Source organism: Syngnathus scovelli, chromosome 14, assembly GCF_024217435.2.
Source record: "Syngnathus scovelli strain Florida chromosome 14, RoL_Ssco_1.2, whole genome shotgun sequence".
Classification (NCBI taxonomy): Eukaryota; Metazoa; Chordata; class Actinopteri; order Syngnathiformes; family Syngnathidae; genus Syngnathus; species Syngnathus scovelli.
In genome coordinates, this window is record NC_090860.1 from 7,673,045 (window position 1) to 7,686,978 (window position 13,934).

General features: G+C 38.6%; 1 protein-coding gene across 8 annotated transcripts in view; it reads left to right on the plus strand.

The window, feature by feature from the left end:
• Nucleotides 1-13,934, plus strand: part of dlgap2a (discs, large (Drosophila) homolog-associated protein 2a) — a 95,749-nt gene that overhangs the window by 38,715 nt on the left and 43,100 nt on the right. The window contains exon 2 of one of the 8 annotated variants that reach the window (XM_049739749.2): nucleotides 7,666-7,698. The exons of the other annotated variants lie outside the window; for them this stretch is intronic. The gene's annotated coding sequence lies outside the window, so the exon portion shown is untranslated. The remainder of the gene's footprint in view (nucleotides 1-7,665; nucleotides 7,699-13,934) is intronic. 8 annotated transcript variants of the gene reach the window in all.

Consider the following 13,934-nt stretch of genomic DNA (forward strand, 5'->3'; position numbering starts at 1 on the left):
TCATCAGCACATCCCTGCCAGCCAATCAGCTACCAACCTGCCCTTGTATTTCACACCTAGCTCTCAGCCTCCTGATTGGTCTCTTTGCATTCTTGTCTGGGTCATTTGGGTCATTTATCATTTGTTCTGTTTTGAACCTAGCTTGTAGTTGGCTTGATTAGCCAGCCTCAAATGATAAGCGTCGCAATCGCCGCAACATTTATAGCCAATCAAAATGTCAGGTTTTATCACATGAACCTTCACAACTAAAAATTCTCAGAGAACATCCTGTTTGAATCCTCGCAATGGCGAGGTATTGTTGATCAATTGTTCAGTCTTGTCTTGGTCTCATAATGTCAAAATGTGAGGAGTATAATGAATAGGAGTGATTAAACACAAAGTATGCTGACAGTTGAGTCAAAGTTGATTAATCCGATTAAATAGAAAAACACGATTAGCGATTAGACGACTGCCCTCCAGTTTCACATGTGATTTTTTATCGTCTTTACATATATATTCAACTGTGAGATAGCAGATAGTTAAGAGCCTACTATTGGATAACTATTCCAGTGATCAATAAGTTCCTCCTTACTCAAAGATGTTTTAACTTTGTTAAACCATCTGGGAAGTAACTGCTAAGAAAAAAAAAACAGACGGCAGAACTGGAAAAAACATCCTTTGAGGAAGTGTCCAACCTTTTGTTGAAAGCTGAATGGGAAGAGAAAATGTGATGTTATTGGGGATCACTTTAATGTTCAGCGAAATAAAAGCAGAATTGATGACACATTTCCTCATCCAACACAACACAAAGAGAAAAAATGGCACCAAGCTTTTATTTGAAGAAGTAATGAAGGAGGAGTTCTCTGTTGTCCTTTTTTTAAATGCCAATTTTCACTTGGGAAAAACATCAATCCAAATCTGGATGGTACAGTATACAACATATTGTCATGATGCCAAAGCTCGTAATGGGGAATCCGGCAGAAATTTTTAACTGAAGCCTGTGATTTCCCTTTTTGGCTTGGCATTAGATTTTGTAATCATTTACACCTCTTACTCGATGTACTGTTTGTCTGACTCAAAGACAGTGTTACTCGTAAATGATAAGTGACAGACAGATTGGCAGTTGGCATGACCAAGAAGGGTGTTAGAATTTAGGAGGAGGAGCAGTTAGGGGGTCCATTGATGGCTACTTCCCTCTCAGTCAGGATGTCCCGATATGTTCACCCACTGGCCCAAAGACGGCAAGCTGCTGGGGCGTGAAGGAGACCATCAATATACTTTTCGTATGAAGTCTTGGCCTGCCGCTCGTTTTGTCTTCTGCATCCCAGCTCGTCCTTGTAACTTATCTCTCCTTCACTCATTTTTCAACTCCATTCACTGAAAGTAAATCACTCAAATCCAGTCACAGATAAATCATTCAATCGTCCGTCCCCATTTATAAAGTTATTATCTGAAATGTTTCTTCGCAATTTAAATCATTCAGCAAAACCCCACTTCGTCTCCTTTTATCACCCAGTAGGTGAAAAGCCACCTTAGGGTTACTATTTTTACCATCCAAATTGTCCCACTCTCGCTTTTTTTTTTTTTTTTAAAACCTCTTATCTTTAGTCATGCAGTCACAGTGCCAGTGCACTATAAATATGTATGCATGTAGAAACACCAATAGTATATATACCTATATATTACCTATATAAGGTATTTAAATGCATATTGCATGTTCAAATGTAGAGTTGTATATTTTTCATCTATTTCTAGCACTTACCTTTCCCTTCAAGTGCTTTGTGATTATAAATGATTTGTTGTTTTCTGTTACATCTAATGACTGTAGTTAGTGGTATGGTTATTTGGAGCTTCTGGGTTTGAATTTCAGCTGTGTGGAAAAAAATGAAGGAATTATTATTTTTCAATGTGAGAACTGCATCAAGCAAGAGATTGGAAACAATTAAATATACTTTTTAATATCATTTAATTCACTGTAACAATTATGTAATGTGGGGGCAAATTTGAGATAATGTGACACACTAATTACAGTGGTCAACAGGAAATTTAAATTTGAGATGCCCCAATAATGTATTTTTGTTGCTGATTTAAAAATGTACTTTTTACTTTCTAGCACGTCCGTTTTTGGAGATTTTTTTTCCAGGCATTTTTTTTGTTTGTTTTTAAGTATGATATGGATTTTCACCAAGTGTTGTAATTTATATAAAAAAAATTCCACCGGTTGCTATTGTGCTATGAAAACCTGATGTGCCAGAGAAAGTCAGATTTGAAATAAGCGCACAAAGTTCCTCTGTTGTTTAAAATATTTAGCAAAAATGTGTTGATCAGTGTTATTTAATGCAGAATATTTATTACAGTTTCAGTCATGCATGCACCATAGTTATTTTTAGTGAATGCATTGACAGTTTCCTTGGATAGACCAATCAAGACCAACAGTGGTTGCCAGTGCCCTTTATCTAACCTCTGATTACATTTTTGGCTACTGTGGCATCACAGCAACTGGAGACAATAAATACTACTATGCTTAGATGTAACTGACCCCAAAATGGTTTATTCATTCTTATCTGCATGCAAGTAGATTAATTGTGAAGGGTTAAACTTGCAAGCATAGCAGAAAGTCTTCAGCAGCTGCAATTTTCCCATGAGGGCTGTTTTAAAGTTCTCTCTGTAGTAAGATTTTCCTTCATGTGGCATCACTTTCCTCGTAGGCACACGTGTTCACAATGTTTTCCTCAAAGGACAGTTAGCGTAGCATATGTGATGGTTCCACCGTATTCTCTCCACTGAATGGCAATAGAGTTTGTGTTTACATCGCTGCGTCATAGTGAACAACCAGTCTGTTTTTTCTATGTTCACTAAGAGGCTTTTAAACCGTTTACTCCCCAGTACCAAATTTTAGAGCCCCTATGTCTATAAAAGTAACAGCTTTTAGTGTCCCTGTAGTAAATTGGTCTACAACTGTGGGTAGCCGTATGGTGTGATTTCAGAATATGTTCAAGGGTATTTCCAAAGTACAATAAAGTAGTCATCACAAGATAGAGCTTCCCAGATGTATGTAAAAAGAAAAAGGGAGATTAGATTAGATAGAACTTTATTTATCCCACAGTGGGGAAATTTTCTTGTCACAGCAGCGTACAAGAGTGCAAGAATACAAGAACATGTGAAAAATGTAAAACTGGATAAATTACAGACAAACAAAGGCAAAGACAAGTGCACAACCAAAAACCCACCTACCGTATTTTCCGCACTATAAAGCGCACTGGATTATAAGGCGCACCTTCAATGAATGGCCCATTTTAAATCTTTGTCCATATACAAATCCATATATTTGGACACGCCTGCCGTAGTGGCTCAATATTGGTCCATATATAAGGCGCACTGGATTATAAAACGGTTTTTGAGAAAATTAGAGGTTCTTAGGTGCGCCTTATAGTGCGGAAAATACGGTACTATAAACAAGGCCAGAATTTTACCAGAAAAGCATAAAATCACAAAGACAACAGATGTTTGAATTATTTGCATTGATGACACTGATCTACATTATATAGCGAGGGAGAGAGAGAGCGAGAGTAAATCTGTGTGCCGGTGCACTGTAATTAGGCCCCAAAGAGGCCGGAAAGGCTTACACTGCCGACCCGATGAGCTCTCCTTTAGGCCTGCGTTCGACACAGCTTCTCCTTTGAGAAGTGCTAAATCAGCTCCATGGGGAGGCTGCCCTCACACAAGCCTGCGCTGATATACGCAGACGCAGTGGGGCTTGTTGAAGATGGATTGTGCCAGTCAAGGGGAAGGTAAACTGAAATCGGTGATTGTCCACATAGATGAGAGTGGCGAGTCTGATGGTTTCGCTGGAGATTTGCTCGAATGAAGCTGAGTAAACAAGGAGCGTATATAGTGTGTGTATTGTGTGTGCAGTATGTTTGATTGTGTGTGTTTCATGTTCATCGTGGAACCAACTTATCGCGAGTGTGTACCTCCATTTATTAACCCCGTGTCAACAAACAAAGCTTTTTTTACAACCACCAATAATGTCCAAAAGTTTGTAATTTCTCAAGTATTGGCCTCCACTCTACTAGACATTGGCTCTATTTTCGTAGACGATACCTGCAGATGTGCTGGCATAGCCATTTTTATGCAGGCGCAAGCCTAGTTTCAAGTATTTGGATATTTGGTTGACCATTCTGCACCAGGATGGGTAGTTGTGGTTCAGGATCCCTTCAAAGATGCTTTTGTTCATGTTTAATAATGTTAAAATGTTAGCCAGTTGCTACGGAGAAATGTTATAGTCAAACCCATAACGTCACTTCTTGTAACGTATCGTATTTTCCGGACTATAAGGCGCACCGGACTATAAGGCGCACCTTCAATGAATGGCCCATTTTAAAACTTTGTCCTTATATAAGGCGCACCAGACTATAAGGCGCACCATTAATGCATCATGTCAGATTTTTAATCCAAATCAAATCATTCTCCATTTTATCTTTTTTATTTCAACTTCAGATGCAACAAATGACTTTATAATCACAAAATAATGATCCATAGTCTTTTTGATTCATGATTCATATTCTTCAGCGGGCCACTTATGATTGATTTCATAACACAATGCTTCGGGCCAGTTTAAATTTAGGAATTTGGTCCATGTATAAGGCGCACTTTTGGGAACATTTTAGGTTTTTAGGTGCGCCTTATAGTCCGCAAAATATGGTAACTACTGCCAAGCACTACTCATTAGCCTCCGTGCCTCTCGCTCGTCTCCAGATGTGTGGGCTCAGATAACAGGGAAGGTGGAACCAAGTCCCGCTAATATGGAAATGAAGGCCTTAATTATGGATGAACACATTATAATATCAAGGCACTAGATTTGATCCCCTTGTATGTTTTGTTTGGAGATGTTATGATGTCAGGGGACACCGCAGACCCTCATGAATTGTGTGTTAGTTTACTGCTCAGCCAGCGAGCAATCAGCAGCACCAAGATTTGCTTTAAGGTTGTTTACACAAGCTTGGATAGTAAATTACTATGGTTTAAAGAGCCGCTGCAAGTTTTATCGCTGTTTAGTTTAAATCACCTGTCATCAGTGAACTAATTGTCCTTCATCTGCAATTTCCATTTCACACGCTGCTCTTTATTTCATGCTTCCATTCCTTTGACAATGAGATTGATACTCCTTTCTTGTTCTTGTCCTAAAATGGCTTTAAACATCTGCCAGTGTTTCAAGAGCATGTAAGGTCCTGGAGGGAAATTTTAAGCTATACATAAAATCAGTACTGTCAGTGTTGTGTAAATGTAGATTGTATTCTTGTGAATTTGTTAGTATTTATTTTTAATACATATTGCGTGCGGATTGCATTGTATCATTTCTTTTGAAATGTTTTTGTGATAACCACAGTTTTTTAAATCTCTCTTATTTGGATAGGTAATTCCCTGCTCATTAGATTTTCTTTTTTATTCATTAAGAGAATACAGAAGATTTTCAGAGCCTTTAAGATCTTTATAGATTAGATACAGTTGAACCAGATTTACACCATTATGAGCGCATAATGGCTCAAAAACGATAACCTTTTAAGTTTATCTGAGGATTAACAGCCGACAGTCACTTTAAAACCTGTTGTTGAAAGCCAATGAGACTTACACAAGACCAGTTCCCACAATGAAGAAGCGATGTGACCTAGATCAATACAAGCGCTACGCAGGGAAATTTAAGAGAGCTTTAGATTTTAACAAGCATGACCAGCTGAGTGCACCAATTGCTCTGGCACTGGAATTATACTGTAGGGAACGGAAGGTAATTAAACCAGTAAATTTACTTTAGGCTTCAGATGTCTGCCACTGCGCTCCCACAGTTTGCGAAGTGTTTAATGTCAAAGATCCAAACAAAAAAAGTTTCACTTGATGTGTCATTTTAGAGATATTGTCTTTTATTTATTTATTTATTTATTTATTTATTTATTTATTTATTTATTTATTTTTATGTATTTATGGATGTGTTCATTTACTTATTTATTTATTATTTATATTTATATTATTTAATAGTCTCTTTCTAACTCTAGATTCTACATTTTCAAATTATTTTAGTCTGGTACTCCCATATTAGATTGAATTATTTGTTGGTATTTATTTGTGTTGGCTTTACACTTGGTATATAAATCAGCCTTTGCCTTACTTAGTGATACTGTTTATTTTTCTTAAAGGGGTGTCATGTAAATCACAAGACATCCAGAGATTAATAGTTAGAAAACCAAGGTTTCTGATGATCTAAATAAACCACTAATTATCTGGAGAAAAAAAAGCCTTGGCATCAAAAACAACCCAGGCATTTCTGGCTTCAGTTGTGTTAGTCATAAGATCCAAGTAGGTGTTTTGGGATTGCAAATACAGCCTGTGGACATGATCGCTTATTACTTCATCACCACTATGCATGGTAATAATCTCGGCATTTAGAAAAGGTATTAGTTTCGATTAATAGCCAAGCAACTTTTGGTTGCTGCTCACAGATTCATAAATTGTATAAGTCCCTTCTGGGGTCAGTTCAGTTGTTTTCATTTTTTTGGCACAAAATTCTCAACCCACTTTTCAGCACTGTTTTGCCCTGTTTTTTTTGTTGCAGTATTTCAAAACAGAGCGCTGGAGCAGGGTGGAATTTACCACACTGTTGTTTATTGAATGGACATCAAACAATGGTCTCTCCTGCGTTGATATGCTTTGAGAATGGAAGGCGTATGACAGAAAAAACACAATTTGCATTTAATTACACTTTCCTGCTCCAATAACTTCACCCTATTTATGCATTGAATCACAAACAGTTGTGTGCAGTGCTTTTCACAAAAAAGGACAATACATTGCTATTCAGGTTACTTTTGTTAGGGTGAAGCATCGCTTTCATTTAATCTAAAATATATTTAAACTTGATGCTTATGAATTTAGGGCCATATTCTCCCATTTGCACTTAAGCGATTCTTGCCTTAAGATAAATAAATAAATGCAAAATGAATGAATGAACGAACGAACGAACGAACGAACGAACGAACGAACGAACGAACGAAATAAATAAATAAATAAATAAATAAATAAATAAATAAATAAATAAATAAATAAATAAATAAATAAATAAATAAAATTGGCTTGGCATAACTGTTGGAAGAAATAACGTGTTTTTAGTATTGGTGTGAATAACATCTACTTCTCATCTGTTGAGGACAGCAGACATGATTTCCTCGAATAGTACACCAGTTTTCAAGCTTTAAATTATGAGCTCCTGTATACAACACGGGCATTACAAATAAAGGATAACGTGCATGTTGCACCAGCCTTGAATTGAGATGCCACTATATGTGCTCATTTTGTTGCCAGCGCACGTTACGTCTACTTTATAGGGCAATGGTTATCCGAAGGAATATTATGCCGGGTCTTGTCTCTTCATTTTGGTTTCGTGCCTGACATTGCATTGTAATCTGCTATTAAGCAGCTGCATGTCGCTGATAGTCATAATATACATGGTGGTCTCAATTGTGGTACACACGGGTGTTGCTCTGAAAAGACATTACAAGCAGCATGTTTTTACAAGTTGCTTTCCTTGCTGCTTATGCTGGATTTTTTTTTTCTCTCACAAAGAGAGTCATAAAATTTGCATTATATATTACCTGTCCCTGACCATGTCCCTTTTATTTCTCTGTGCTCCTTGTCTAGAATCACTGTGCACACTGTGTGCTGAACCAGAAGGTGAGTGGGCCTGGCCATTCCCCAAAAGCTCTTGTCATCATCCAGCTTGCCTCATGCTGCTTTGAGAGGGTGGGAATGCGTGGGGGCACAACACTGCAGGCACATTGCTCCTCTATTTTCATTGCAGAGGTGGGGACACTTAAAAAAAAAGGTCAGCCAGATTTTGCTCCACTGAAAATTTAACATCCAACAACTGTCCTAGACCGTGAGCTTCAGACGAGGGCAAGGCAGGTCATCTAAATGTAATTCCAAGCAGGCCGCTATCTTAATGTGCTTTTAAGTGACTGATTGGCAGCATGACGGCTGAAGGGCAAATCTTCCGAGTGCTGACTCACCACATGTGCCTGTGCTTCATTTCACTTTTACGTGCACATGTGACTTCCATGTTCTTTGGTGTGTTGTCACATTGCTTCAGATGTATTTGAGAGACAGAAAGCTGCTTAGCGCTCCATCATCCCGCTTTTCTTCTGTATTCCGGGGTCTTCTCATGCAGCTCACGCTGCCTCGTCATCCATCTCCACATGCAAACTATTCCTGGGTGCATCTTTGCTGTTTGGCTCGCCAGTCAGCATCTCAAGCACTCCCTCTTGGATGGATTATATTGTGAGGTGCAATCAGGCATTTCATCTTCTGGGGCTATTGTGGGATTCTGGTTGGAAGTCTGCTGTTAGTAACATTCTCACTAAACACAAGTGGGCAGAAATGGCCCGTGAATACAACACGAGCTGACAGTTTACTTTGCATTTCGCTTCAAGAAAGGTGAATCGAGGAAACAAGCAAACATGCTCAGTGAACGGCTCAGTGTCAGATAAGATATTTTCCCCCGGACTTAACCTTGTCCAGGAATCAACAATGTGCCTGTACGCCCAATAAGCATTATTCTATGTCTCCGAAATCAATGGGGCTTGTGCTTTGCTTGATTGGATTAAGACATAATCAAATTGAGCGTGATAACAGTGACCTTCCCCCTGAGAGGGATAGGCAAACAGACAGACAGAAACTAGGACGGAAAGACTCCATATAATGCTCAAACCGCATTCGTTTGTGTGTTGCCTTGGAAGAATAAGCAAGCTCCCTTCAGTGTTGCTTCACTATGGCATCGGGACTGCAGGGCTTGAGGGGGAGTTATGAGATCATGGGAGAAAAAGTGCTTGTGTGTGTGTGTGTGCGTGTGTGTGTGTGTGTGCGTGTAGGAGAGTCTTATTCAGAAAAAACACAGAGCATATCTATCAACTTACGGTATATTAACGTATCTATCTATCTATCTATCTATCTATCTATCTATCTATCTATCTATCTATCTATCTATCTATCTATCTATCTGTCTATCTGTCTATCTGTCTGTCTGTCTGTCTGTCTGTCTGTCTGTCTGTCTGTCTGTCTGTCTGTCTGTCTGTCTGTCTGTCTGTCTGTCTGTCTGTCTGTCTGTCTGTCTGTCTGTCTATCTGTCTATCTATCTATGCATTGGAACAGAACAAACTTAATATTTTCAGCAACTTGCCAATCAGACTAATCTATTTAATGGACTGTTGATGTTCAGATAGCAGTTTCTCTCGGGACAATATCAAATTATGTAGTGTTTTGGTATATTTTTTTTGCTGGACAATCATTAAGTCTGTCAGTAGTTTGCTTTGTACTTCATCTTCCAGCATGTAATGAAAGAACAATGGCAAAGACCCAACACAATTAGCCGAAAGTCGCTAAATGTTCAAGACCAAGGCTAGCAATAAATGTGTAGTTGCAAAGAGACATCTGGTCCCAAGAACGGGCCAGATTACCTGCGAATAACTGCTGCCCGCTGAGAAAAAAAAAAAAGATCAAGACTGCACTGCAAACACTCATACACCATAACATTAGGAACAGCTGCGCAATACAAAAACACAAGTGAAAATATCAGGGAGTGAGAACCTGTCTTGTGCGATTTTTATCAAGTCAGAACAAAAACTGAAAATACTATCACAAGGATTTCTGACATAGCAAATAGCACTAACACTGAGTATATCGGTAAAATATTTCGTCATCCATGTTTCCCACTGAATTTCGCAAATGACAATATCAATATTCAGTATGAGTGCGGACCAGAACAGCATCATTGGTACATTTTGTTGTGTTTGTTATTTTCATTGGTCAGATGTGACTAGAATATTGATAAATCCACTGGTGACAAAGCTTGTAAGTAAAAATCTATAAATATACTGTAGCCTGGAAATTGCGGTATATGCAGTTATAGTTTGGAAAGACTGTCCAGAAAAGATGAATTGTCACATTCAATGAGGTCTCACATGTAATATAATTCTGTTTTACAGTCACCCCTATCATATTGAAATTACCCCAGTCGTTGTATTGATAGACAAAATGATCATCAACGTCTGATTCAAACCCGAGGACATCGGATTCTTTGTGTTCTTTCTATTTATGCTCCCCAACTGAGCAAATGTGTCTCTTCAATCATATTGTAAATCCAGCATCAGACAACAATGGAGGACTTTTTACTGTCATCAAAAAGCTTCGAAATGTCAAGACAATACATGTGCTATTTAAAATATAACCTTGCTGGTCAAAAATGAGTAATGACAGACTGGACCATAATGGGGCAATTCTATCATAAATATCACTGGAAAATTTCCAGATTCACCTTGGCATCCTGAAATAATCAAAAAGCTTCACACACTACTATGTATTAGCCTTCACATGTGTTAGAATACATTCTGTCAAAGTCTGACATCTCATTTTGAATTTCTCACATCGAAGCAGACTGGTTCTGAGCCTAAATATGAGCCCCATCCTTCAGCTGATGCGAGGACAATTTACCCTCTGTCAACAGGCACAAATATCTATCATTAACCAAATTTTATCTCCGACAGAGATGACAAAAAAGGGAAGATGCAACAGGGGAATTGATCGAAACAACGGGTGCCGGTTTAGAACGACGAGTACCTCTTGTGGAAACAAACCAAGGATAAAAAAAAATATGTACAGTGTGTTTTAGTCCAATGTCCATGCTTGTTTTCTTTCCCTCTGGACCATGAAGGACATTTTGGACCTACAATTAAGACGCTCTCCTCATGCCCTGTCCTCTATTCAACTGAGCGTCATTTTTTTAATTCCAAGAAATGACGTTGTGTCATGGGTAGACAAACAGGATTGTTACGACATTGCTGACCAAGGTCGATGTCCAACAAAGGAGGATTGGTCATATGTGAGGAGAGTACTGATTCCCTGTATTATGACAGGCTTCAAAATGTACTTTTTGGTTGCTTTTAAGCCAAGCCATTAAGTCATTAAATGGTGGGCGACTCATCACTCTTTAGTTCAGAGAGAGAGAGAGCGGGGAGGAGAGAATGTTTGAAGAAAATCTGACATTTTAAGATTTCCTGCAGCAGCCTAGTAAGACACCATGCAATTAAAAGTGCAAGCAATTTCTTTTCGGTCAGCGAAAGTGCAGCGGCAAAGAAATCTTTTGAGCTCATCACCAAGAATTGCAAGTTGCTCTCTCAGCTTTCTAAAGCTTGCATTGTCTTCCTCACCTTGATATTTTTAACACTAGCACCCTTCAGTATCATTTTGAAAATCTCACCTCCACAAGGGGAGACCTCCTGTGAGATGATATGTGACATGAAAAAAACATATTTGGCAAAATAATGAGGCTGGAAACTGTAAGGGAGAAGTTGTCGCAGAGAAACAGTGATGACTGTGTGGATCTTTTCTTTGGTGGTGGTGGTGTGGGGGTGAACTATAACAACTCTCTTTCACGCTCGGCTGGAAATTAGCATAAGATAATCACTAAACCCGCCATCTTGGTGGCAAAGTTGCACATGATTAATAACAACGCAGTTAATAATTTTGCTCGATACAGACAGATCTGTATTGTCTGGAAAAAAAAATGTCACTTGTGAAACTTAAACGAAGAAAAACATGCCCTCTTTGACATAGGAGTTTTAATCCAGTAATGTTACGCCTCACCTGGTTTTATGGAAAGGCTTAACAGGACATTACAGAGAGAACTCTGCGGTGGAGTTCATAATGCTGCTGTATCAATGTCTGTAAATGAGACAGCAGGAATTTTTACGATGGTGCCTTTTTTTATGTCACCGTCGCTAAATTGCTTCGCGCTAAACAGCAAAATGGTGGCCCCTACTACAGCGAGGGAGAACAAGCCCTACGCAAAAGAGAGTATTTGTGTTGTAGGAACCATTGGGTTTAAATAATTCACGTGGTCATGGCATGATTCTTATGTTTTACAAACCTTTTAAGAATGCTTCCCAAAGCCGTGATACTCAGTATGTTAGCTTGGCAGCTGCATTCGAGGTACTGCAGTCAGTCTAGAGCAAAAAATTCGGTAACATCTGGCCTGCCAGTTCAGAACAGACCGTCTGTGAACTCAGCATACAATTAGGATTTTTAAAAAAAACGCAAACCATTATTGGAAATATGGACATGAGTCCACTGAAGTCTATCATCTTAATGTGAATCTAATGACCGGCATGACAGATTTAAAAAAAAAGAAAAAGAAAAGTCACTCTGACTGACGTGTAATGTCCAATATAAAAGCAATTTTTCAACCGCTGTTAAAATACAACCAAGGGTGAAGATTGTGAGCCACCTTTAAATGAGCATTTGCTTTTCAGATCAGGTCAGACAATAATTTGGAATGAAGGATTTGTGATTCCTTACTGCTTGCGTGTTGGCTCCATCGTTCTCGTCCTCCTTTCCTTATTTTAAATACAATATATTACAACTTACAACTTATTACAAAAACAGCTATTAAAAATGCAAATTAATTTACAGTAGCAGAACAGTAACAGTCAGTCATTATCCAAATGATAATAATAATCATAATAATAATATTTTAAAAAAAACTGGTCTGGATTTTGGCATGATAAGTGCATAGTACCTACCTGGGGACTGGCCGCCATTAAAACAAACATAATAAACCAATTACTCCTCCTTACCTCAGCTTCGGGTCATTAAAAGCTCTGTTGTGATTGTGACATATCACATAAATCATCCCTGCATGAATACAGACGTTTTATTACAGGAATAAAGGCCTTTTCTTCACGAGAACAAAGGGTTGTATTTTTTTTCAGAGAATTTTCTTCAAGAACAAAAGGCGTTTTTTTTTTTCAAGGATATACTGTAGTGCTATTGACACAGAATTGGGTGTCTTTTCGAGGGAAAATATGAAAATAAAGTGGTATTTTTTTTAAATTGACCCTGTGCACGGCAGCTCCTTACGTACTTCTGGTTTCCATTTATTCCAAGCTATCTGGAGGAAAAATTACCTCATTCTTTGAAATTGGGTTTATGCAGGTTTTTGTAATGGCAATACTTTTCATGGTGATTTTTTTTTCATGTAATGTATTGCCTGTTGTGATTGTCGTTATTGAGTCTATTTGTCAATCGAGAGGGAAATTTTCACATTGTGATATTCCCACAGGAATAAACTTCTCAACCGATCTAGTAGTTCAGCACAATACGTACTGTGCTATGGAGCAAATGATTTTATCTACATCACAGTATTTCAGGCTAGCATCATTTTTAATTACAATCAAAGTTTATCTCTGCACTTTTATTCAGGAAAATTCATTGCTTGGCTAACCAAGCAGAAGAAATGGCTGCAGATAGCAGACTGGTTCACTTCGGGATCACGACCACTGTGGCTATGAATAGACAAAGTGGATTGGGAGTGTCGATGACTGATGCTTCCTGTCTCGCCGCAGCTTCGGTAACTCGTTGAGCTTCCATTTTCACCTACCTGTATTTGAATTTGCACATCATGTTCCAAATGAGAAATTTTTGTCAGTAGAGTTGTCTCCTTTAGTTCTGTTTTTCCCACTGAGCTGATATCGTTGACATTTGACATTCCTCTGCAAGAGCAGCTTATGAAACAAGAACGGTGAGCCTCATCACTACGGCATGGTCCTCGAGAATTTATTCACCGTGGCACAACCCTTTAAAAGTTGACCACCTTTGGCCTGACCAGACACCTATGAATTACCAGCACTCCAAACTTGGTTTCCTGGCCCAACAAGCTCCTGTAATATATGTAACGTCTAAATCTGCCGCTCTATTAGTTATTAACTTGTGTGCACATCAGTGAATAACAACTGCGGGGTTAGACACATTTCCCAGTGGCCCTAAAATCTGTTGCCTCCAGTCTGACTCGGGCTTTGTAGCAACCTAGAAACTTTGGGAAATTGATCCTGGGGAAACAGCGTCTTCATTATTGCTAACAA